A 26364-nucleotide genomic window follows, 5' to 3' on the forward strand; every position below is an offset into this window, starting at 1 on the left:
CAGCTCAACTTTGCCATCCTCTTCAAGGAATGCAAAGGGCTGCAGCTGCACTGCAGTTGGTCCACCCGGTAGACCAAGACAGCATTTACTTTCTCCTCAGAAAGGGAAATGTGCCCTTGCCAGTGCAGCCCAAGGACAACCCCCCGGGGTGTCCATCGCAAAGAATATAGCTCAGACTATAGCCTCGAGAACAGCGGACTTACTGTGGTGAGGAATCATGGTGGTAGTGGTGGGGGTCCAGCGGAGGCGGTGAGGGACGTGCACTTGTGGTCTCACAGTCTCGCTGGATGGGGGAAGAGGCAGCAGTAGTTACTGCGGGTTCTCGGTGCTCGGTGGTGTATCCGAGTCTGAATAGCACCAATGTTGGTTAAGCCGTGGCGCTGCCCCTCGCCTGCGGCGACCATGCCGGCGGAGCAGCATGCTGATTAAAAGAATCATAGCCATAGTTACTTATTTAGAGCTTTATTGGGGGGCGGGGGGAGGGAGAGAGGGGAGCCAACAGGAGGAAGGAGTGGAGAGGAGAGGGGACAAAGCCCACAGAGGGCACACCCACTTTTTAGGCTGGGAAGCCAGCAGAGGCTGATGACGTAATTAAGGATTAAATCCTTACACTCAGGTCTGTGGGAAGAAGATACAGCACACTTTAAGGATGTCTTTACCCTTTCCAGCTGCAGGGAGAATCAACCTCTTGCAGGACTGAGATACTTTCCCTTAACCAAGGGCTCCAAATTTCCAAATTTCCACGTTTAGCAAGTGGAACAACTTCTACCGTCAAACCAACAGGAAAACACAACATCCTTTAGCCTTTGGGATATAATAAAAACAGTCATAAGAGGGGCATTTAAGGTTCAAAGTACCTATATCGAAGAGATTTCTTTTAAATTAGTTAATGATTCAACTTTGGGCTTTGGAAAAAGAACAAGTCAAACACCCAAACCAGTAAAATGACTGACATCAATGTAGAAATCAGTGAAATGGAATCAGCAGCGACAATAAAATCAATGTAGAGAGTCAATGACACAGAGTTGGTTCCTTCAAAATATAAACAATATTGACAAAATTTAGTTAACCTAACCAAAAGAAAGAAGAAATGTAAAAACTAATACAGCAAGACATGAAAAAGGAGTCATAATGAGAGGCAACAGTGAAATTAAGAAAATTATTAGAGTTTACCTTACAGATTCCAAAAAAATGGATAATTTAAAAGACATTCATGAATTATAAATTTTTTTGTTAATTTTTTTCCATTCATTTGCACACCAATCGAAGCTCCTCCTCTTCACTCCTCCCATCCCCCCAGCCTTTCACTCACAAACCACCCCCCCACTACCTCCCTCACAAGAAGGCAAGGCCTCTTATGGGGAGGCACAGCCAGCAGAGCAAGTCTAAAGCCTTTCCCCTGCCTCAAGGCTGCATCGTAGGTAGTGGTCTCCAAAAAGCCTGCTCATGCACCAGGGATGGGTTCTGAATCTGTAGATTGCTTTTGGTAAAATTGTCATTTTTACTATGTTAATCCTATCTATCCATGAGCATGGGAGATCTTTCCATTTTCTGATATTTTCTTCATTTTTTTTCCTTCAGGGACTTAAAGTTCTTATCATACAGGTTCTTCACTTGCTTAGTTAGAGTTTCCCCACGATATTTTATATTATTTGTGGCTATAGTAAAGGGTGATGTAGCTAGAGTTTTCCTGCCTTGCCTACAGTCAGGACAAATCTCTGTCACCCGCTAGTCCTACAGCCACTCAGACCAAACCAAGTAAACACAGAGACTTATATTGCTTACAAACTGTATGGCCATGGCAGGCTTCTTGCTAACTGTTCTTATAGCTTAAATTAATCCATTTCTACAAATCTATACCCTGCCACGTGGCTTGTGGCTTACCGGTGTCTTCACATGTGGCTTGTCATGGTGGCGGCTGGCTGTTTCTCTGACTCAGCCTTCCACTTCACAGAATTCTTCTCCTCTTTGTCCCGCCTATACTTCCTCCTGCCTGATCCATTGGCTGATCAATGTTTGATTTATTGACCAATCAGAGCAACAGATTTGATACACAGACCATCCCACAGCAGGGTGATGTGAAGTTTCTCTGATTTCTTTCTCAGCCCTTTTAGGAGGGCTACTGATTTTTTTGAGTTAATCTTGTATCCTACCACCTTACTGAAGGAGTTTATCAGCTATAGGAGTTTCCTGGTAGAATTTTGGGATCACATATGTACACTATCATATCATTTACAAATAGTGAAAGTTTGACTTCTTCCTTTCCAATTTGTATTCCTTTGATCTCCATTTGTTGTCTTATTGCTCTAGCTAAAACTTCAAGTACTATATTGAATAAATATGAGAAGAGTGGATAGCCTTGTCTTGTTCCTGATTTTAGTGGAATCGCTTTGAGTTTCTCTCCATTTAATTTGATGTTGGCTGTCGACTTGCTGTAAATTAACTTTATTATGTTTAGGTATGCTCCTTGTATTCCTGATCTCTCTAGGACCTTTATCATGAAGGGGTGATGGATTTTGTCAAATGCCTTTTAAGCATCTAATGAAATGATCAATGATTTTTTTCTTTCAGTTTGTTTACATAGTGTATTACATTGACAGACTTTCATATGTTGAACCATCCCGGCATCTCTGGGATGAAGCCTACTTGATCATGGTTCATAATTTTTTTTATGTGTTCCTGGAGTGTGTTTGCAAATGTTTTATTGTGTATTTTTTCATCAATTTTCATGAGGGAGATTGGTTTGTAATTTTCTTTCTTTGTGCATCTTTGTGTGGTTTGGGAATCAGAGTAACTGTAGCTTCATAAAAAGAGTTTGGTAGCATTCATTCTGTTTCTATTCTGTGGAACAACTTGAGTATTAGTATTATCTCTTCTTTGAAAATCTGGTAGATTTCTGTGCTGAAACCATCTGGTCCTGTGTTTTCTTTGGTTGGGAGACTTTTTAATGACCATTTCTATTTCCTTAGGGGTTATTGGTATATTTAGATAGTTTATCTGGTCTTGATTTAACTTTGGTATGTGGTATCTATCCAAAATTGTCCATTTCTTTCAGATTTTCCAATTTTGTGGAGTACAGGTTTTTGAAGCATGATCTGATGATTCTCTGGATTTCCTCATTGTCTGTTGTTATGTCTCCCTTTTCATTTCTGATTTTGTTCATTTGGATGCTCTTTCTCTGCTTTTTGGTTAATTTGGATATGGGTTTGTCTATCTTGTTAATTTTCTCAAAGAACCAACTCTTTGTTTCATTGATTCTTTGTATTGTTCTCTTTGTTTCTATTTTTATTGATTTCAGCCCTCAATTTGAATATTTCTTGGCATCTATTCCTCCTCGGTGACTTTGTTTCTTTTTGTTCTAGAATTTTCAGATGTACTGTTAAGTCACTAGAGGAAAATTTCTCTATCTTCTTGATGTGGGCATTTAGTGCTATGAATTTTCCTCTTAGAACTGCTTTCATAGTGTCCCATAAGTATAGATGTAACCAACCATCTTATTAAATAAAAAACACAGAACCAATGTAAAGGAGAAAGCTGAGAGGTCAGAGCTCAGAACTAAAATCTTACCCTTCCTCCTGCGGTGCTTCTACTTCTCTGAAAAAGACCTACTTCCTATGTGTATGTCTTTACATAGTCTTTCTGTTCTGCCTTCTCATTGGTTGTAAACCCAAACACGTGACTGCCTCATCACTGCCTGTATGCACAGCCCTCCAGGTCTTAAAGGCGTGTGTCTCCAATGCTGGCTGTATCCCTGAACACACAGAGATCTACCTAGCTCTTCTTCCAAGTGCTGGGATTAAAGGTGTGCGCCACCACTGCCACGCTCTTGCTATGGCTCTAATAGCTCTGACACCTGGGCAACTTTATTTATTAACATAAAATTAAAATCACATTTCAGTACAAATATATTTCCCGTTTTCTATTTTAATAAAAAGAAAAAGAAAGGTTATAACGAACAAAAGAAAAACTATATACAAAAGTACAATAACTATATACAATATATACAAGTAATAAATACCTAAACAATGTCTAGTCCATTTGTATTTGACAAATCAGAGAAAATAATTCCATTTTCTATCCTATTTTGGTAAGTCCAAAATATATCTAATTCACTTTCTATCCTAATTAATCTTCAACTATAACTAACTAACCTTCAACTATAACTAACTAATCTTCAACTCCCTCTGAGACCCAAGAAGGAAATAATATTAGCTAACAAAAATAAAATCAGGAAGTTAATTCAAGCAACTTCCAAAAAATTTGTGAGTTGACAGAAACAGCCAGCTGCCTGGGCAGTCACCTGAGGTTTCTCCGCAGTGTTGGGGCATCATCTTCAACCTATAGGCTTAGCATATCTGACAGACTCATTTGTGAAGTAGGATGTACACAAGGGCAACAGTTCAACCTCACATTGGATGAGAGCAGTCCATGTACCAGAAACACCTGAATTCCACTAGTGTCCTGTCATGATTCAGGATTTTAAATTCTGGAAATTGTTGATGGTTTTTCAATTCAGCTGTCCATTCTTCTTGGCTGTGTATATATGGCTTCATCTCAGCATCCCCTTCTTCTCCACATCCCTCTATTTAATGCCAGTTTACTACTGAGAGGCGTGAGCTTTCAGCTGCTGTTCCATTGCACAACAGAAGCCATCGGCCCAGTGCTTGTTAAGCTGCCTTAGAAGAAAAGGGCACTCTACCTTTTCCAGATTTCGAAGGCCACTTCAGGGATGGGGCCATATTGTCCTGGCCTCAGAAGATGCCTTTTGATAAAGCCATAACCACACTTGTTTTGGCAAGAATCAGTAGTGCTTTGTTTCGTGTTCTGTCTGTCCATTTTGTCCTGTTGATTCAAGGATACTTTGTTGTCCAGTGGCTAACTTTTGCCACAATGAAAGTTAACTCCATATGCAGTTTCTTCAATGCCCATATCTTCTCTGAAGTAGATTGGTACTGCCAGGAGTCAACATGTCTCAAAAAAGAAAAATTTCTAAGTTATTAAAACATTTTAAATGACATATTCTGTAGATCTCTGAAGGGTTTGAAGATGACTTGTCTATCTAAAATATATCTGCTCAATTTTTAAAACATATTTAATATGACTACAAGTTCTATCTTAATGTCTAACTACTAACTTTCATTTCTTTATACCCTAATAGTTGGTAATAATAACATTCAAGGATCAGAAAATTGTATTACATTGTTAAATGAATGGTATAAATACAATTAGAAATATACATATAGCATTTTCTATCAATATCAATTTCAAATTTGTATACAATATAAAACAATCCAATCCAATGTAAAATATTTAAAATTAGTAATTGTCTTTTTCTTTTCTTTTTTTTCTTTTCTCTTTTTTTAAACAAGAACCTTAAATCTAATCTCCTTTGCTTAGCCTTTTTCCTAACCCTTGACAACAACTTGTAACCAACCCTCCTAAACAATGAAAATTATCCCAGATCCAAAACCCATTAAAAGGACCAAAAACCCACCAGCCCCACACCACCTCTTTGGGAATGTGGGCGTCATATTCTTAAAATAGCTTCCTGCTGGGTATGGGCAAAGTTATCTTTATCCTGAAAGAAAAATTTTAGGTAAATTGTCAAATTCTAAGAAAAGTAACTATATCCTTCATTATCCAGTCTGTGTATAATGCCAAAGTTCAGGGTTTAACTCAAGTCCTTATTTGAGTAGTTTTTGAGACTGGATAATCTCAGGTAGTCATCTCAAAATTGCTCTGAGCACCTTGTAGTTGAAAGCTGATCTGTAGATGATGTTTGTCAGCTTAATGATATTATTATTGTCCACATGGAATTGTTGTTGTTGTGGGGCCCCATCTTCTTCCTGGAGACTTCAGTTGATGTTAGGCCTGGCCATGATTACCTGCAGAAAACTGATAAGAGACTTGAACACAAAGACATCTATATGCAGCTAATTAAAGCCTTTTTTCTAGAATTAGTTAGTACTCTATATGACCATTCATATCGTAACAAAATTTAAAATGTATATATATCTATATATATTAATCATGTAAATTTTGATATAAAATTCATACTTTAAGAAAAGTTTAAAGAATCAGAATAGAATCAAAGAGTTGAGATTAGTAATAGAATAGTCCCTTAATTAATTTGGCTTTTGTCCTGTCCCATAGCAGAAGATGGCTCTTTTATTCTGGCATGATTCAGGGAGTTTGCATTTTCCTTTTAACAACATGCTTGAGTTTAAAGAAGGAGAGAGCCATTCTCCAACTCCGAAGTCAGCTTTAAATTTTAATTGAACTGGGACTATTAGAAGACCAATAGTGTTAAATCTTTAGAGAAAAGCAGAAACAAACATTTAGGAAGACATAAAATTTTTTAGATAATATATACCTATATGCCGTTTCCCTCTGTTTCCTGGGATAGATGATTTGTCCCTTTTCTTCAGTTGTCTCATTTGTCCAGTGTTCTTCAGATTTCTTAACCTTCATTCTCCTAAAAGACAAAAACAAAAACCTTTTCCCAAGACTAATTTTGGGGAGGTTCCTTTGTGGCAAGTTATTTTTGGATTAAATGAAAAGGCATGTGTTACTGGTATAAGTTAGTTTAAATTGGATGTTCATGCTGGTTGATGAACTATCACCTCTTCTAGTTAAGAGGTCTCTCTTATTCAAATCGAACCTTTATCAATTTTGATGGTACCCATAGCTTATCTTCTCCTGTAGAAACAAAAGCAAAACCTCATCCCCAACGTAATACATATCCTGGTTTCCATTCTGAGGTCAGCATATGCTTAAAGTATATAGGCTTATTTAATTTTGTAGTTTTTTCTATTATCCATTGTCTCTCTGCAGCTGTTGTTCCTTTCTCATTGGCACTGAGAAAATTCAAAGTTAATAGAGCATTATGCAGTCTATTTCTGGGGGTTTTTGTTACCCCTTTCTGTTTATTTAGCATATCCTTTAGAGTTCTGTTTGATCTTTCTATAACTGCTTGACCTGTAGGATTATGTGGTATGCCTGTAATATGCTTTATATTATAATAAGCAAAAAACTGTTTCATTTTAACAGAGACATATGATGGAGCATTGTCAGTTTTGATTTGTGCAGGTATATCCATGATGGCCATAACTTCTAGCAAATGAGTGATTAGAGAATCAGCTTTTTCAGAACTCAAAGCAGTTGCCCATTGAAATCCTGAATAAGTATAGATGGTGTGGTGTACATATTTCAATTTTCCAAATTCTGAAAAGTGAAACATGTCCATCTGCCAGATTTCATTCCTCTGAGTACCCTTTGGGTTACATCCTGCTGGTAATGGCGTTTGATTGTAGAAGGAACAAGTAGGATATTTCTTTACTATGTCTTTGGCTTGTTGCCAGGTTATGGAAAATCTTTTTTAAACCTTTACTATTGACATGATATTTTTATGAAATTCTGAGGCCTCTAGCACATTTCCTATCAATAATTTATCAATCTCATCATTGCCTTGTGCTAGAGGGCCTGGCAGACCAGTATGGGATCGGATGTGAGTTATATATAAAGGATGACTCCTTTTCCTGATTGTATCTTGTAATTGAATGAATAGTGAAGTTAATTCTGAAGCATCAGGGATAAATTATGCAGTCTCAATATGTAATACCACTCTTTCAGCATACTGAGAGTCAGTTACTATGTTGAGAGGTTCTGAAAAAATCCATTAATACCAACAGAATAGCATACAATTCTGATTTTTGAACTGAATCATAAGGACTTTGAACCACTTTACTTAAATTTTCTGATTTGTAACCTGCCTTTCCTTGTTTGTTGGCATCTGTATAAAATGTTCGAACTCCAGATATGGGTTTTTCCCATACAATTCGAGGCAAGATCCAATCAGCTCTCTTTATAAGATCAATTCTATTGCTTTTGTGATATTTGCTTGACCTGTCTAGCAGGCCAGGTTATGGACCTGAGGAGGCACTCCTGAAAGACCAATGGGGGTGAGAGAGAAAGGAGACCAAGCACATAAAAAAGACAGAGTCTGTGGTGGTATTGTGTTCACCAAAATATTGTGTACCTTAATAAACTTACCTGGGGTCAGAGAACAGACAAGCCACTAGTTAGTCAGTGATAGCACACGCCTTTAATCCTAGTATTCCAGAGACAGAAATCCCTCTGGATCTCTGTGAGTTCAAGGCCACATTGGAAATAGCCAAGCATGGTGACACGCCTTTAATGCCAGAAAGCCAGCCTTTAATCCCAGGGAGTGATGGTAGACAGCAGAAAGATATATAAGGCGTGAGGACCAGAAACTAGAGGCATTTGGCTGGTTAAGCATTTGGCCTGGTTAAGCTTTCAGGCTATGGAGCAACACAGTACAGCTGAGATTCATTCTGGATGAGGACACAGAAGCTTCCAGTCTGAGGAAACAGGACCAGCTGAGGAAGTGGCGAGGTGAGATAGCTGTGGCTTGCTCTGTCTCTCTGATCTACCAGCATGGACCCCAATAACTCGGCTCGGGATTGATTTTATTAATAAGAACTTTTAAGATTCCTGGTACAAGAGTCAGTCTGAGTTGCGTCAAGGTCTCATTTATTGCAAGGGGAAGCAGGTTTATATATGCTGGTAGATAGGAGAAATGAATAGGGGAAAAGGGGGGGGTGATGAAAGTTTGAAGAATAGGGTCTGGGTGAGGTCTCTTTGAAGAATAGAGTCAGGGTGAGGTCTCTTTGGTCCACTGCTTGTGCAACTGACCAACCGAACATACTCCAGGAAGTTAATTTAAAAGTGTATTAATCTAAAGGTACATTTTGTGGTTTTTTTCTGGGAGTTATTGTTTTTTGTAAGTTAGTAACAGTTGTCAAGGGTGTAGTTATGTCAGATCATCCAAGCAAGAAAGGTCAGAGCGCAGTCATCCAACTTTAGGCTCCCAACAACTCCCCCTTCTGTCTTTAAAATGACCAAAGTGGGCCCTTGTCTTAGGCTATATGGAGTGCACCCTGTGTCTGGCAACGTGCCATGTTGAGCCAGTCTGGATGACCTCTGTACGTTGTGCCCCCAGCACAGGCCCCATCCTAATCCCGTCATTGAGTACCCTCTAGCCTTTAGTTGTAGGGGGTTTTTAGGGTCGTAGGACGCTGAACCTTAGCCTTTCACCTGTTTTGATAGTTTGATCTCGAGTTTCTAAACGATGGTAATGTATTGAGACAGTTTTTGATAGAGCCGAATCAATCTGATTTTTTTTTATGAATTGTGTTAGCCGTTGAAAAGCCCAAGGACCAAAGGTGAGGAGGAGAAGGAAAATAATCAGGGGGGCCAGGAGGGTGGGGATCAGGGTAGAAAGACAAGGGGATTCTTTTAGCAAGCCCTCAAATCAAATGTGTTTTGATTCTCAAAATCACATTTTCTTTGTGCCAATCTTTCTCTTAGTTTATCCATTGATTCTCTGGGCCAGTAGGACCCTTTGGTGCCTCGAGATAATAGCTCCCTTTATAGGGTGTCAGTGTTTGGTTACAGAGGTGGCTGTGGGTCGATGGGACCTTGTCCAAACAGGAACCTTGTCCGGAGACCTCAGGGAGTGTTAGCTTATGTGGCCTAGTTTGACACTTATTGCTCGGAGAAGTGAGGTTACTGGCAGCAGACTGAAAGGAGATTCCTTCATACTAAGGGGGACTGGAGGTAAGGCAGAGCCAGCAACCCAAGGTTTGGTCTGGATTTGTGGTGTTTAGGGCCAGATAGTCTCCCTGGACCAAATCAAACAATCTATCTCTTGTTTCCCCCAAAAGGAGTAAGGAGAGTGCCGTTACTGGAGTCTACGATGGTAGTCACAGTGCTTGGTGTAGGGTTGGGGGAGGTCTGGGTACAGAGTGATCACAGAAGGGGTACAGTTACGTCAACAGGTATATTCTTCCTGAAACCTCAAGTGTGGGGGGTATCAGGGCAGGAGTGGAGTTTACACAAAGGTCACAGTGGTCCTTCCTGGAACACCTGCAACTATCCCAGTCACAGTTGAGCACATCTCTTAACAGAAATCTCTTTACATTGTTATATGGTTGCAGGGGAGATTGAACAATGGCTAAGTCAGGTTGCCCTTGGAATTAGAATTTTAGTTTCTCATTTCCTGGTGTTTGAAGTTTCTCTTTTCCTGAGTCTTGGGGGGTGTAAGCCTGAAGGGCTAGGGTCTTTCATTCCCCCATTTTTTGTGGCAAATTTTAATCTTAAAATTATGGTATTACATTTAGTAACTCATGGCCTATTTTAGTAACTCATGGCCTGTAATGGCCATGTATAGTTCACGTATAATTAGCCATCTGGTCTCTATGCCAGGGAGTTTTCTTTTGACCCAGCATTTCAGCCTTTTCTGAACAAGGGAAATGGGGTGATGTATTCTCTTCTGGAACTGCTTCAAGCTGGCATTGGGGCGCCGTTATCAGGGCCCCTCCCCCTAAAGGCTGAAAAGCTGGTCAAAGACTGGGCAGGGGGCATTTGTCAGTAGCATGTAGCTGCCTGACTGCATAGGGACAGAAAAGAATCATGTTAGCTAGGCTGGTCCATGTTAGCCTTTAGCACATCCTGAGCCCATAGTAGTCTGGAGCAGTGGAGTCAGCAACTGAAACTTGGAGGTGTCTGCCAGCCAAGTAGAAATCTGTTGAGACAGATTTAAACTAGGAACAGAAGTTAAAATTTATGAACTTATTTGGAACCCTTAGTAATGGGAAAAGCATTAGTCCCAAGACCAGGAGAGAGGAAAAATACCATCTTTAGGAATACTTATCTGGGGTCCTTTCGACCTCTGTGAAGTGGGTTTATGTTTTTATGACTCTTTTGATCCTTTGAGGCCTTTTTGCAAAATGACATAAAAGTTTTAGATACATTAGTATTACCAATCTATACTGAAATCCATATTGTAGACAAAGCAGGTAATGGGTATCTGTAAAACAGCAGAAGTGAACTCATACCTCTGAGTCCCAACAAGAACTACAGACTTGGGCATTTTTCTTTTGTCCAGAAAGCTAGGTATAAGAAGACATATTTAGATGACATCTAAAACAAATCCAAAATGTTGGGCTTGTGACTGAACAGTAAGTAGTCATTACTCTATCAGCTCATCAGGACTTTTAAATGTCAAGCACTGAACCATAGAACAGGAGAGTAATCTGAAACATATCTCATTTTAGACTTATATCTGAACCTTTATGACTTGTTTAAACTTTTATATCTTAGAACATTTTTTAAAAGTGAGCTAACAAGCTAGCTATGGCCTTGCAGAAGGATCTGGTTGTCTGGTGCTGCCATGCTGACAAAGTTAGAGCTAGTCTAGCCATCAGTATTGTCAGAGGTCTGAGAAGGATAAACTATATCTGAGTGCAGACCAAGAAGCATCCAATCCTACAAATTACAGGGACCAATCCCTACCCAGGTCTCCATAGTGTTGGAGGCACCAGTCAGAACAGCATCAATCTTCTTCCGCCATCAAGCCCATAAGGCAGAGTACTTTTTCTGTGGAATAGGGACACGGAAGACTGACAGTGTCCTACTGCTTGTCCACAGTCTGGGCTGGGCGGCAGGTGTTGCACTGGGGCATCCTGCCCTGTGGTCAGCATTGTCATAATCCAGGCAGAGACGTTGTGGTGCCTCATACATAATCTTCTTCAGAGACCTTGGGTCACTGCTAGGATCTGGAAGCCTGTCTGATATAATAAACTTTTAGATCAACATTTAAATGCCATATTCTGCAGATCTCTGAAGTATGAGGGCTGTCCAGGTGTCTGAATAGACAAAGTTTGTTTCTAACTATTTGTTTCAAGCTCAACCCTGAAAACATATGCAAGGGACTGAATAAAAACAATGCCTTTAAGTTGAAGCTCTTCTAGCATCAAATACAGGTTCAGTAAAGAAATCAAAACAAAACATCAATATAAGACATATATATGTATCATCTTATCCAAATAACTTAAGCTTAACAAACTTAGCAAATACAATGAGGCTAGACAACATTCTTAAGCCTGAATGTATCTTGGGTAAGGAGAAACATTTTTAAGTCATTGGTTTTTAACTATAAAAACTGTCTTTAAAGGATTAAGATCTCTCAAATGTCTTCTGTAATAACAATGAAGTACCTTTTTTTTTTTTTTTTTACTTTAAGGGGGAGAAAACATGGCATCCTCTTAATCTGAAACCAAGCTCCAGAGTACAAACAATCCCAAAGTTTAACATCTAGGACTCATTTATAATCTTTTTGGTTTTTTTTACTTAGAGGCTTGGATGATTTCTTTGACCCTACCTTTGGCAGCACATACATAGCCTGTCTGTTTTATTTTATTACGGCTGGTGTTTCCGGTGATCATCATCTGTCATTGGCAATTTTTAAAACTGCTAAGGTCCATCACTGCAACCAGACTCTTTTTGAAACTTTAGTCCTGCCATATATTTGCAAACCTCCGCTGTTTTTTTTTTTTTTTTTTATGATTCTTTTATGTCTTTAAAATCATTATCATTTTACATGGGTAAATCTTTTTTTTTTTTTTTGGTTTTTCGAGACAGGGTTTCTCTGTGTAGCTTTGCGCCTTTCCTGGAGCTCACTTGGTAGCCCAGGCTGGCCTCGAACTCACAGAGATCCGCCTGGCTCTGCCTCCCGAGTGCTGGGATTAAAGGCATGCGCCACCAACGCCCGGCTAACATGGGTAAATCTTAAATTACAAAGTTTAGCTGCCAGCGCAAGGTATATTTCTGTGTATAAAAAGCATTGATGTGCAGGTTTAATATTCATCAAATATCTTATTTATTAAACATGTGTTGTTATCTATTTAAATTTTTTAGAAACTTGTTGAACACTTGGTAAAAACATAAGTATTTAGGTGTTACATATATATTTTTTAAAACAATGATTACTTGTACACATACACACAGTTGGATCCAAGTTACATACATACATACATACATACATACATACATACAGTTAAAGCTTGCTTACATTTCCAAGTCACATACCTGTTCATATACACACATAAGCAGTTTGCAGAATCGTTAGGCATTTTTAAGATGAAAACCAACCAGAATTAACTTTCAAATTCAGTATTTGCAGGTATAAGAAACCATAACAGTTTACTGACATTTTATAACAAATGATATAACTTTTATATCAAAGTCTTTCTTGTGATTTTCCTCAGTAATCATAGACAAGAAACTGTCAGTTAGCCTCATATAGGGAGTGACATTCCATTCTTGGAGCCAGATCCTGATCAGGTTTTAGCTCCCCGGGCAGGTCTTGGGAGTCCCATCCAACAGCATGGGAGATTCCATGCCCTGGCTGGGCCCACAGACCTGTCAGCTGTGATCCTGGAAGGGCAGTTATATCTCCACCAGCCCCCACATTCTGAGCTCCTCAAGGCTCCAGCTGACTCCTGCCAGCTCCTCTCTGCTCCATTGCTAACAGGCTGCCTAGCCAGTGTCTGGAGCTGCTTTGGAGGATTTTTTTTATTTTTCTGCGCCGGCAGGTGGATCTGCATGAGAGGGGTGATTCCATCATTAGTCTCCCGGGTCCTCTGCAAGGACCGGGGGTTTTTCATGCTTGATTTCCTTAAGAGGGTAAAGGGGGTAAACGGTTGGAGGGCAGCCAGGGCTGAAGGGACAAGGGAATTAAGGGGAGTTTGAGAAGGAAGAGGAGGGGGTCGGAGTCCCAGTGTTGCTGGGGCAGGCAAAATAGTAAGGAACAGCTTCACCCAGGCACCTGCGAAATCACATCAATCAATGTTAAAAGTCACGTCCCCCGGCCAGCCGACTCCAAAGGCTGGCCATTCCGAGGAACAGAAGGTGATCCATTTCTTTTTCTTGCCTTCCAGAGAGGCATCGCAAGCCTGAGTGAGGACATCCTTCCGGTTATCTAAAGTCAAACTTAGGGGGGTAGTTAGTTGTTGCCTATATGGAGAGAGAAAGGTAGAGACAAAAGACAGACTCCAAAAAAACAAACACAAAGAAGACAAGGACAGACACAGTCTGCGCAGTAAATGCCAAATCAACCAGACAAAAGACAAGACACAATAACAAAAACATAGATCAAGCTCGTGTTTACCTCCAACTGGCAGAGTGGGGGTCCGGGGGCACCCCAATCTTGGTGGAACCTCCAATGTTGGACCCCAAATTTTAGGGTCTCAAGTGGGTGCCCCAAGAACCCAGACTCCAGTCCAGTTGATGTAATAGCAGGAGGATTTATTAAACTTCTGTACAGAAGGACTCCTCTGTTCCCAAGAGCAAGAGTCGCCGTCAGGGCAGAAGCAGCCATTCTTGTTTTACTTTCATTTTTTGGCGGAGTGGCCGCTGCAGCTCCAGACTCATTATCAGGCGTCAGGCAGGGGGAGTCTGAGAGAAACTCCTCCGCAAGGGTTAATAAATGTGAAACATGTCCGTCTCCCTCTGTTTTCTTTAAAATATCTCTAATCACACCATACAAACTAAAAAGGGCGTCAGGGACATTTTCCCCATTTCTGAGCAATTTATTAATATCTTTTCCAACCTTGTTCCAAGTCAGAGGGTGAATCCCTGGGCCGTTAACTACCAACCAGGGGCATTTCTCCTCCACAAAACAGAAAAATTTTATTAGATCCTTTTCCTTAACTCTTATTCCTCTCTCCCTAGGATTGCCTTTCATTTCCTTAATAAAGAGAACCTCTTTTGATAAACCCTTTCCCATTGGTTATCAGACGACTGTATTTACCTCAAGACTTCCCGCGTTGCACGAGTGATGCGGTCCTGGAGTCTCTACCCTTTGTGATCCGGAGCTCCGTTATTATCCATCGCCCGATAGGTCACCGTGGCTCGAGCCCCATGTTCAGGTGCCACTTGACCCATCCAGCAGGCCAGGTTATTAGGTAGGACCCGAGGAGGCACCTCCTGAAAGACCAATGGGGGCGAGAGAGAAAGGAGACCAACTGCGTAAAAAAGACAGAGTCAGTCTGAGTTGCGTCAAGGTCTCGTTTATTGCAAGGGGAAGCAGGTTTATATATGCTGGTAGATAGGAGAAATGAATGAGGAAAAGGGTGTGTGTGTGTGAAAGTTTGAAGAATAGGGTCCGGGTGAGGTCTCTTTGAAGAATAGAGTCAGGGTGAGGTCTCTTTGGTCCACTGCTTGTGCAACTGACCAACCGAACATACTCCAGGAAGTTAATCTAAAAGTGATCTAAAGGTACATTTTGTGGTTTTTTTCCGGGAGTTATTGTTTTTTGTAACTTAGTAACGGTTGTCAAGGGTGTAGTTATGTCAGATCATCCAAGCAAGAAAGGTCAGAGCACAATCATCCAACTTTAGGCTCCCAACATTTGCTGTTAATTTCTCCCAAAAAATTACTGCAAGCTCTTTGCCAAGGTTCACTTTCTGTCCATATTTTTTCAATGTCCTCCTTAGTTAAAGGTATGACAATTTCTGCTGGGTCTATTCCTGCTAATTGACGAAATCTCAATTTTCCTTTCCAAATCAAGTCAGAGATTTTTTTCCACATAAGTTTTTAATTTTTTATTTGGTTTATTTGGTAAAAATATCCACTCCAATATAATATCTTCCCTCTGCATTAATATTCCAGTAGGAGAATGCCTAGAAGGTAAAATAACCAAAATGAAATCCAGCTTTGGATCATTACGATCCAAGTGCCCTTCATGTACTTTCTTTCCTACCAAAGCCAATTCTTTCTCAGATTCAGGTGATAAATTCTCTTCGACTATTTAAGTCCTTGTCACCTTCTAAGATTTTGAACAAATTATTCAGTTCATCATTTTTTACCCCCACAATAGTTCGTAGATGAGAAATGTCTCCAAATAATCTTTGAAAGTCATTAAGAGTCTGTAGTCGATGTCTCCTAATTTGCACCTTTTGGGGTCTAATTTTTTGTAGCTCTATTTTATATCCTAATAATTAATGGAATCTCCTCTTTGTATCTTTTCAGGAGCAATTTGTAATCCCCAGCAAGGCAAAATTTTCTTTACTTCTTCAAACATTCTTTCTAAAGTATATGCATTTGAGTCAGCTAGTAAAATATCGTCCATATAATGATAAATTATAGATTTAGGAAATTTTTTTATGTATCACTTCCAATGGCTGTTGTACAAAATATTGGCACAGAGTTGGGCTATTCAACATTCCCTGTGGGAGGACCCTCCATTGAAATCTTTTAACGGGTTGAGAATTATTATAAGTAGGCACTGTGAAAGCAAATCTTTCTCTGTCTTTTTCTTGTAAGGGTATTGAAAAGAAATAGTCTTTTAAATCAATAACTATGAGAGGCCATCCTTTTAGTAACAGAGTAGGCAAAGGAATTCCAGATTGTAGAGAGCCCATTGGCTGAATTACTTTGTTAATTGCTCTAAGGTCTGTTACCATTCTCCATTTACCAGATTTCTTTTTAATAACAAATACAGGAGAATTCCAAGGGCTGGTTGATTCTTCAGTATACTGAGCATTTAACTGTTCTTCTACCAGCTCTTCTAAAGCCTGGAGTTTCTCTGTTGTTAAAGGCCATTGCTGGACCCATACAGGCTTGTCTGTTAACCATTTTAAAGGTAGAGCTGTTGGTGTCTTTGGAAGATCATCAGTTGTTGTGCCCTGTTCTTGTATAATATGGATGGTTGGTGACCACTCTTTAGAACAATATCTTCTAATATTTCTCTCAGAAACAAGTGCTAGTTTATGATTTGTTTCTGAGATTGGAGGGATGTTAATCTGAGTATTCCATTGTTGCAACAAGTCTCTACCCTACAGGTTCATAGTTATGTTAGCCACATATGGTTTTAATTTTCCTCTCTGTCCTTCTGGACCTATACATTCCAGCCATCTTGCACTCTGTTTCACCTGAGATAATGTCCCAATTCCTAACAGTTGAACGTTTACCTCCTGAAGAGGCCAAGTTGGATGCCAAAATTCTGGTGCAATTATAGTAACGTCCACACCTGTGTCTACCAGACCAGACAACAAAACACCATTTATTTTTATTGTTAATTTCGGTCTTTGTTCATTAATAGAAGTTTGCCAAAATTTTTTCTTTATGTTTTCTCCTGAATTTTCTGTTCTCTCTGTTTCATCATTCTGACCAGCATGATTTATTCCAATAGGCATTTGGTTATTTAATCGATCTGAGCAGGGGTTTCCTCTATGGCTGCAGGAAAGGTTTGAACTGGATTTGCTATGGGGGCCTGCATAAGGCCTCTCTGGGAGTTTCCCGAAGACTGAGGCAAAGGATTACCTTGTCTGTCCTTTGTTGATCTACATTTGTTGGTCCAGTGTTTTCCCTTACCACACCTTCTGCATACTCCAGAAGGAAGGGGCATTCTGTTGCCATTGTTCCTTGAAGAAACATTGTTTCTAGGAATGACCTGTCTATAGTCCCTTTTCAAATGTCCTTGCTTTCCACATCCAAAACATCAATGACATTCCACCCAGCAGAGGGGACGGATACTTGCTGGTTTTGGCATGCACTTTTGCAGGCTGAGTACAATAGAAGTCTTTCCTACCTGCACAGAGGATTAACCTGAAACTTGTGCTCATGCTACTGCCCCCAATCATTAGGATGGGTTGAGAGAGTAAGTAGAACTTTGAAGTGACACTGATGAAACATTACCTAGAAAGAGACCTCCCTTGGGCAAAAATTCAGCCACTTTTACTGTTTAGGGCTTAACGCATGCCCTGTAAATGCAGTTAGTCTCCTTTTGAGATCCTGTCTGGCCACCCATCTCTGCTGCTCCCAAAAGCCTCAGGGGACCTCTGAGAGTATGGACACACCCACCTTTTGAAGTTCTTGAAAGACTTGGCTGACACTGCACACAAACATTGCCCAATCCTCAGCACTATCTTAGCTCTTAAAGCTGCAGGTATCAAGCTGTGGCTACACCGCACGAGCAAGTCAAGGTTGCTGTAGAGCCCAACCAGGAGTGGACCATGAGAGCCCACCCAGCCAAGTCTCTGTGAAACTGGCCATCTCAAAACGACCTCAGATGGGGGCAATGGCTCAGCTCCCACTCTGCCTCCTGATGTCCTTCTGATTCTGTGGATGTGCACCTATACAGTTCCCACCCAGCGTCTCTGACCCTGTCACGTAAATTAGTCTGGAGAAAAGACTTGTCCCAAGGCAGCTCCAATTCCTGGACAGCCATCAGTATAACTTAGCACCTCCTAGCAGGGCTCTGTTGTATCTCCTTTTGGTAGTGCTACTTGGGAATATGCCAGTCACATGTCATCCCTCAGACCTCATCATTCTGTGATGGAACTGACTGCACCAATAAAACAGACTATAATTCCTTTTGGAAATGGGCCCATCCAGTGACAGACTATGGACAAGTGGCCAGAAGACAAGAGAACAATTTGGGGGGGAACATATTGTTCAAGAAAGCATAGTCACTCTTCAGAATCAGATTGATTCATTGTCAACAATGTTCCTCCCAAACCACAGAGGACTTGATTACTGCTGAAAAGGGAGGCATATCCATGGTTTTAAATGAAGAATACTATGTTTTTGCTGCTCAGTCAGAAATATATGAGAAAATACAAAACAGTTATAGAGAAGAGAAGGCCAGAGGTAGAGTTGAGAGGCCATGAAGAGCAATAGGACTTCATGCAGACCATGGCTGGCTCTGCTAATGGGGCCTCTTAGGATGACCATAGCAGGACTTCTGTTAGGACCGTGCATCTTAGACTCCCTGTCCAGGGTCATCAGAACTAGAGGAAAAACAGTCAAGCTGCAGGTGACACAGAAGGTGGTATCAGCCGACTTCTTAGACAGATTCATAGGGTGCTATGAGGGTAAAGAGGAGGGAATGAAGTAGAATGAGGTAGTAAAGACCATTATTAGATGTTGATCTAGTGGCTTATTGTAGATGTAACCAACCGTCTTATTAAATAAGAAACACAGAAACAATGTAAAAGAGAAAGCCGAGAAGTCAGAGCTCAGAGCTAAAATCTCACCCTTCCTCCTGCTGTCCCAGCTTCGCGAAAAGAGACCTACTTCCTGTCAGTTTGTTTTTTTTTAAGTATGTTGTTCTGCCTTCTCATTGGTTGTAAACCCAAACACATGACTGCCTCGTCACTGTCTGAATGTACAGCCCCCTAGGTCTTAAAGGCATATGTCTCCAATGCTGGCTGTATCCCTGAACACACAGAGATCTTATGGGATTAAAGGCATGTGCCACCACCGCCACACTCTTGCTATGGCTCTAATAGCTCTGACTCCCAGACAACTTTATTTATTAACATACAATCAAAATAATAATTCAGTACAATTAGATTATCACCACAATTCCCCTTTTCTATTTTAATAAAAAGAAAAAGAAAGCAAAAGGTTATAACTAACAAAAGAAAAACTATATACAAAAGTACAATAACTATATAAAATATATACAAGTAATAAATACCTAAACAGGTATTTGACAAATCAGAGAAAACAATTCCATTATCTATCCTATTTTGGTAATCCCAAGATGTATTTAATGTACTTTCTATCCTAATTAATTTTCAACTATAACTAACTAATCTTCAACCATAACTAACTAATCTTCAACTCCCTCAGAGACCCAAGAAGGGAATAATAGTAGCTAACAAAAATAAAAACAGGAAGTGCATGCAAGCAACTTCCAAAAAATTTTGTGAGTTGACAGAAACAGCCAGCTGCCTGGGCAGTCACCTGAGGTTTCTCCGCAGTGTTGGGGCATCATCTTCAGCCTATAGGCTTAGTGTATCTGACAGACTCATTTGTGAAGTAGGATGTACACAAGGTCAACAGTTCAACCTCACATTGGGTGAGAGCAGTCCACGTACCAGAAACACCTGAATTCCACTAGTGTCCTGTCATGATTCAGGATTTTAAATTCTGGAAATTGTTGACAGTTTTTTAATTCAGCTGTCCATTCTTCTTGGCTGTGTATATATGGCTTCATCTCAGCATCCCCTTCTTCTCCACATCCCTCTATTAAATGCCAGTCTACTTTTGAGAGGCATGAGCTTTCAGCTGCTGTTCCATTGTACAACAGAATCCATCGGCCCTCTGCCTGTTAAGCTGCCTTCGAAGAAAAGGGCACCGTACCTTTTCCGGATGCGAAGGCCACTTCAGGGATGGGGCCATATTGTCCTGGCCTCAGAAGATGCCTTTTGATAAAGCCATAACCACACTTGTTTTGGCAAGAATCAGTAGTCCCTTGTTTCGTGATCTGTCTGTCCATTTTGTCCTGTTGATACGAGGATACTTTGTTGTCCAGTGGCTAACTTTTGCCAGAATGAAAGTTGACTCCATATGCAGTTTCTTCAATGCCCATATTTTCTCTAAAGTAGATTGGTACTGCCAGGAGCCGACATGTCTCAAAAAAGAAAAATTTTCTAAGTTATTAAAACATTTTAAATGCCATATTCTGTAGATCTCTGAAGGGTTTGAAGATGACCTGTCTAAAACATCTCTGCTCAATTTTTAAAACATATCTAATATGACTACAAGTTCTATGATAATGTCTAACTACTAGCTTTCATTTCTTTATATCCTAATAGTTGATAATAATAACATTCAAGGATCAGAAATTTGCATTACATTGTTAAATGGATGGAATAAATACAATTAGAAATATACATATAGCATTTTCTAACAATATCAGTTTCAAATTTGTGTACAATATAAAACAATTCAATCCAATGTAAAGTATTTAAAACTAGTAATTGTCTTTTTCTTTTCTTTCTTTCTCTTTTTTTTTTAAACAAGAACGTTAAATCTAATCTCCTTTGCTTAGCCTTTTTCCTAACCCTTGACAATAACTTGTAACCAACCCCCCTAAATACTGAAAATTATCCCAGACCCAAAACCCATTAAAAAGACCAAAAAACCACCCGCCCCACACCACCTCTTTGGGAATGTGGGCGTCGTATTCTTAAAATTGCTTCCTGCTGGGTATGGGCGAAGTTTTCTTTATCCTGAAAGAAAAATTTTAGGTTAATTGTCAAATTCTAGGAGAGGTAACTATATCCTTCACTATCCAGTCTGTGTATAATGCCAAAGTTCAGGGTTTATCTCAAGTCCTTATTCAAGTAGTCTTTGAGACTGGATCATCTCAGCTAGTCATCTCAAAATTGCTCTGAGCACCTTGTAGTTCAAAGCTGATCTGTGGATGATGTTTGTCAGCTTAATGATATTATTATTGTCCACGTGGAATTGTTGTTGTTGTGGGGCCCCATCTTCTTTCTGGAGACTTCAGTTGATGTTAGGCCTGGCCATGATTTCCTGCAGAAAACTGATAAGAGACTCGAACACAAAAACATATATATGCAGCTAGCCTTTTTTCTAGAATTAGTTAGTACTCTATGTGACCATTCATATCTTAACAAAGTTTAAAATGTATATATATATATATTAATCTTGTAAATTTTGATATAAAATTTATACTTTGAGAAAAGTTTAAAGAATCAGAATAGAATCAGAGTTGAGGTTAGTAATAGAATAGTCCCTTAATTAATTTTGCTTTTGTCCTGTACCATAGCAGAAGATGGCTCTTATTCTGGCATGATACAGGGAGTTTGCATTTTCCTTTTAACAACATGCTTGATTTTAAAGAAGGAGAGAGCCATTCTCCAACTCCAAAGTCAGCTTTAAATTTTAATTGAACTGGGACTGTTAGAAGACCAATAGTGTTAAATCTTTAGAGAAAAGCAGAAACAAACATTTGGGAAGACATAATTTTTTTTTTTTTTTTAGATAATATATACCCATACACCGTTTCACTCTGTTTCTTGGGATAGATGATTTGTCACTTTTCTTCAGTTGTCTCATTTGTCCAGTGTTCTTCAGATTCCTTAACCTTCATTCTCCTACAAGACAAAAACAAAAACCTTTTCCCAAGACTAATTTTGGGGATGTTCCTTTTTGGCAAGTTATTATCTGATGAAATGAAAAGGCATGTTTTATTGATACAAGTTAGTTTAAATTGAATGTTCATGCTGGTTGATGAACTATCACCTCCTCTAATTAAGAGGTCTCTCTTGTTCAAATCGAACCTTTATCAATTTTGATGGTACCCACAGCTTATCTTCTCCTGTAGAAACAAAAGCAAAACCACGTCCCCAATGTAATACATACCCTGGTTTCCATTCTGAGGTCAGCACATCCTTAAAGTATATAGGCTGATTTAATTCTGTAGTTTTTTCTATTATCCAATGTCTCTCTGCAGCTGTTGTTCCTTTCTCATTGGCATTCAGAAAATTCAAAGTTAGAAGAGCATTATGCAGTCTATTTCTGGGGGTTTTTGTTACCCATTTCTGTTTATTTAGCATATCCTTTAGAGTTCTGTTTGATCTTTCTATAACTGCTTGACCTGTAGGATTATGTGGTATGCCTGTAATATGCTTTATATTGTAATAAGCAAAAAACTGTTTCATTTTAACAGAGACATATGATGGAGCATTGTCAGTTTTGATTTGTGCAGGTATACCCATGATGGCCATAACTTCTAGCAAATGAGTGATTAGAGAATCAGCTTTTTCAGAACTCAAAGCAGTTGCCCATTGAAATCCTGAATAAGTATCGATAGTGTGGTGTACATATTTCAATTTTCCAAATTCTGCAAAGTGAAACACGTCCATCTGCCAGATTTCATTTCTCTGAGTACCCTTTGGGTTACATCCTGCTGGTAATGGCGTCTGATTGTAGAAGGAACAAGTAGGACATTTCTTTACTATGTCTTTGGCTTGTTGCCAGGTTATGGAAAAATCCTTTTTTAAACCTTTACTATTAACGTGATGTTTTTATGAAATTCTGAGGCCTCCAGCACATTTCCTATCAATAATTTATCAATTTCATCATTGCCTTGTGCTAGAGGGCCTGGCAGACCAGTATGGGATCGAATGTGAGTTATATATAAAGGATGATTCCTTTTCCTGATTGTATCTTGTAATTGAATAAATAGTGAAGTTAATTCTGAAGCATCAGGGATAAATTCTGCAGTCTCAATATGTAACACCACTCTTTCAGCATACTGAGAGTCAGTTACTATGTTGAGAGGTTCTGAAAAATCCATTAATACCAACAGAATAGCATACAATTCTGATTTTTGAACTGAATTATACGGACTTTGAACCACTTTACTTAAATTTTCTGATTTGTAACCTGCCTTTCCTTCTTTGTTGGCATCTGTATAAAATGTACGAACTCCAGATATGGGTTTTTGCCGTACAATTCGAGGCAAGATCCAATCAGCTCTCTTTATAAGATCAATTCTATTGCTTTTGGGATATTTGCTGTTAATTTCTCCCAAAAAATTACTGCAAGCTCTTTGCCAAGGTTCACTTTCTGTCCATAATTTTTCAATGTCCTCCTTAGTTAATGGTACGACAATTTCTGCTGGGTCTATGTCTGCTAATTGACGAAGTCTCATTTTTCCTTTGTAAATCAAGTCAGAGATTTTTTCCACATAAGTTTTTAATTTTTATTTGGTTTATTTGGTAAAAATATCCATTCCAATATAATATCTTCCCTCTGCATTAATATTCCAGTAGGAGAACGCCTAGAAGGTAAGATAACCAAAATGCAATCCAGCTTTGGATCAATACGATTCACGTGTCCTTCATGCACTTTCTTTTCTACCAAGGCTAATTCTTTCTCAGCTTCAGGTGATAATTCTCTTGGACTATTTAAGTCCTTGTCACCTTCTAAGGTTTTGAACAAATTAGTCAGTTCATCATTTTTTACCCCAACAATAGTTCGTAGATGAGAAATATCTCCAAATAATCTTTGAAAGTCATTAAGAGTCTGTAGTCTATCTCTCCGAATTTGCACCTTTTGGGGTCTAATTTTTTGTAGCTCTATTTTATATCCTAAATAATTAATAGAATCTCCTCTTTGTATCTTTTCAGGAGCAATTTGTAATCCCCAGCGAGGCAAAATTTTCTTTACTTCTTCAAACATTATTTCTAAAGTATCTGCATTTGAGTCAGCTAGTAAAATATCGTCCATATAATGATAAATTATAGATTTAGGAAATTTTTTACGTATCACTTCCAATGGCTGTTGTACAAAATATTGGCACAGAGTTGGGCTATTCAACATTCCCTGTGGGAGGACCCTCCATTGAAATCTTTTAACCGGTTGAGAATTATTATAAGTAGGCACTGTAAAAGCAAATCTTTCTCTGTCTTTTTCTTGTAAGGGTATTGAAAAGAAACAGTCTTTTAAATCAATAACTATGAGAGGCCATCCTTTTGGTAACAGAGTAGGCAAAGGCATCCCAGATTGTAGAGAACCCATTGGCTGAATTACTTTGTTAATTGCCCTAAGGTCTGTTACCATTCTCCATTTACCAGATTTCTTTTTAATAACAAATACAGGAGAATTCCAAGGGCTGGTTGATTCTTCAATATGCTGAGCATTTAACTGTTCTTCTACCAGCTCTTCTAAAGCCTGGAGTTTCTCTGTTGTTAAAGGCCATTGCTGGACCCATACAGGCTTGTCTGTTAACCATTTTAAAGGTAGAGCTGTTGGTGTCTTTGGAAGATCATCAGTTATTGTGCCCTGTTCTTGTATAATATGGATGGCTGGTGACCACTCATTAGAACAATATCTTCTAATATTTCTCTCAGTAACATGTGCTAGTTTATGATTTGTTTCTGAGATTGGAGGGATGTTAATCTGAGTATTCCATTGTTGCAACAAGTCTCGACCCCACAGGTTCATAGTTATGTTAGCCACATATGGTTTTAATTTTCCTCTCTGTCCTTCTGGACCTATACATTCGAGCCATCTTGCACTCTGTTTCACCTGAGATAATGTCCCAATTCCTAACAGTTGAACGTTTACCTCCTGAAGAGGCCAAGTTGGATGCCAAAATTCTGGTGCAATTATGGTAACGTCCGCACCTGTGTCTACCAGACCAGACAACAAAACACCATTTATTTTTATCGTTAATTTTGGTCTTTGTTCATTAATAGAAGTTTGCCAAAAAATTTTCTTTATGTTTTCTCCTGAATTTTCTATTCTCTCTGTTTCATCATTCTGACCAGCATGATTTATTCCAATAGGCATTTGGTTATTTAATCGCTCTCCAGAGCAGGCATTTCCTCTATGGCTGCAGGAAAGTTTTGAACTGGATTTGCACTGGGGGCCTGCCTGAGGCCCCTCTGGGAGTTTCCCGAAGACTGAGGCAAAGGATTACCCTGTCTGTCCTTTGTTGATCTACATTCGTTGGTCCAGTGTTTTCCCTTACCACACCTTCTGCATACTCCAGAAGGAAGGGGCATTCTGTTGCCATTGTTCCTTGAAGAAACATTGTTTCTGGAAATGACCTGTCTACAGTCCCTTTTCAAATGTCCTTGCTTTCCACATCCAAAACATCTAACACTCCTCAAACCTTTTGAAATTACTTCTCCTACCCATGTATCATCATGCTCATCAGCTTCAACATTAATTGTTTCTCTAATCCAATCTTCCATAGGTGCAGATCTTGCCCTTAATGGCCTGATTATTCTTTTGCATGCTGCATTCGCATTCTCAAAGGCCAAAGATTCAATTATTGCCTTACCAGCTTCTGAATCCGAGACCGTTCTCTTTACTGCTGAAGCCAGTCTTTGTAAAAAATCTGTAAAAGACTCTTTTGGGCCTTGCTTCACCTTTGTAAATGACTCAGATTTTTTTCCTGGTTCCTCAACTTTGTCCCATGCATTCAAGGCTGCCGTTCGACATAAAATTAGGGTTTGGACATCATATAAACATTGTGCTTGTGCTGAAGCATATTGGCTTTCGCCCATAAGCTGATCCTGGCAAACTTGTACTCCTTTATCCCTCCATTGTTTTTCTATGTTTTTAGCCTCCTCCTTAAACCAAGTCAGAAATTGAAGTCTCTGGCTGGGTTCCAGAACACCTTGTGCGAGGTCCCGCCAGTCCTGTGGTACTATCCTATTATATGTTGACCAAGTGTTTAACATTTGCTTTACATATGGGGAATGCATGCCATAAGATACTATTGCCTCCTTAAACCTTTTTAAATCCAACATTTCAATTGGAGCCCAAGTATTTTGTGTAGCCATTTGATCAGGCATCTGCTGTACAGTTACAGGATAAATTAAGGGTGACTGTGTGAAAACAGGCTTTCTTTCTGCAACCTTATGATCCCGACTTGAAACAACTTCACTGTTAATTTCTTCTGTCTGAATTTTTACAGGTTTAACAAGTTCTTCTAAAGCTGTTATCCTGGCACTTAAATTGACTATCTTTTTAAATATTAAAATGTGGATAATTATAGTGATAAGGTGCATAATTCCACCAATACTAATATTATATAGTTGTTCCATTGCCAGACTGCCTAAAATTTCGAACAAAAACCAATTTTCTTCCAATGTACACATAAAACCCATTTGTTTTTTAATGTGGAAAAAAATTCTCTTTTAGATAGTTTCCTTTAAAATA

The 26364-nt window shown here is 39.3% G+C and overlaps 2 protein-coding genes across 15 annotated transcripts in view; one reads left to right on the forward strand and one right to left on the reverse strand.

Annotated features, from left to right (window-relative positions):
- The window catches only part of LOC107400391 (binder of sperm protein homolog 2-like), a 33492-nt gene extending 31485 nt beyond the window's left edge, over positions 1-2007 (reverse strand). For 8 of the 14 annotated variants that reach the window (XR_013051110.1, XR_013051114.1, XR_013051111.1 and 5 more), the window contains exons 1-3: positions 1885-1983; positions 660-804; positions 204-421 (exon numbers count right to left, since the gene is read on the reverse strand). The gene's annotated coding sequence lies outside the window, so the exon portion shown is untranslated. Of the gene's footprint in view, positions 1-203; positions 422-553; positions 805-953; positions 1033-1884 lie in introns of all 14 variants that reach the window. The other 6 variants (XM_076571562.1, XM_076571574.1, XM_076571566.1 and 3 more) reach the window with 6 other exon arrangements.
- LOC143266826 (3-beta-hydroxysteroid sulfotransferase-like) overlaps positions 1329-26364 on the forward strand; it is a 47310-nt gene continuing 22274 nt past the window's right edge. Inside the window, exons 1-2 of the mRNA XM_076571552.1 lie at positions 1329-1486; positions 8314-8415. The gene's annotated coding sequence lies outside the window, so the exon portion shown is untranslated. The remainder of the gene's footprint in view (positions 1487-8313; positions 8416-26364) is intronic.

The sequence above is a fragment of the Peromyscus maniculatus genome, chromosome 1 (genome assembly GCF_049852395.1).
Source record: "Peromyscus maniculatus bairdii isolate BWxNUB_F1_BW_parent chromosome 1, HU_Pman_BW_mat_3.1, whole genome shotgun sequence".
Lineage (NCBI taxonomy): Eukaryota > Metazoa > Chordata > Mammalia > Rodentia > Cricetidae > Peromyscus > Peromyscus maniculatus.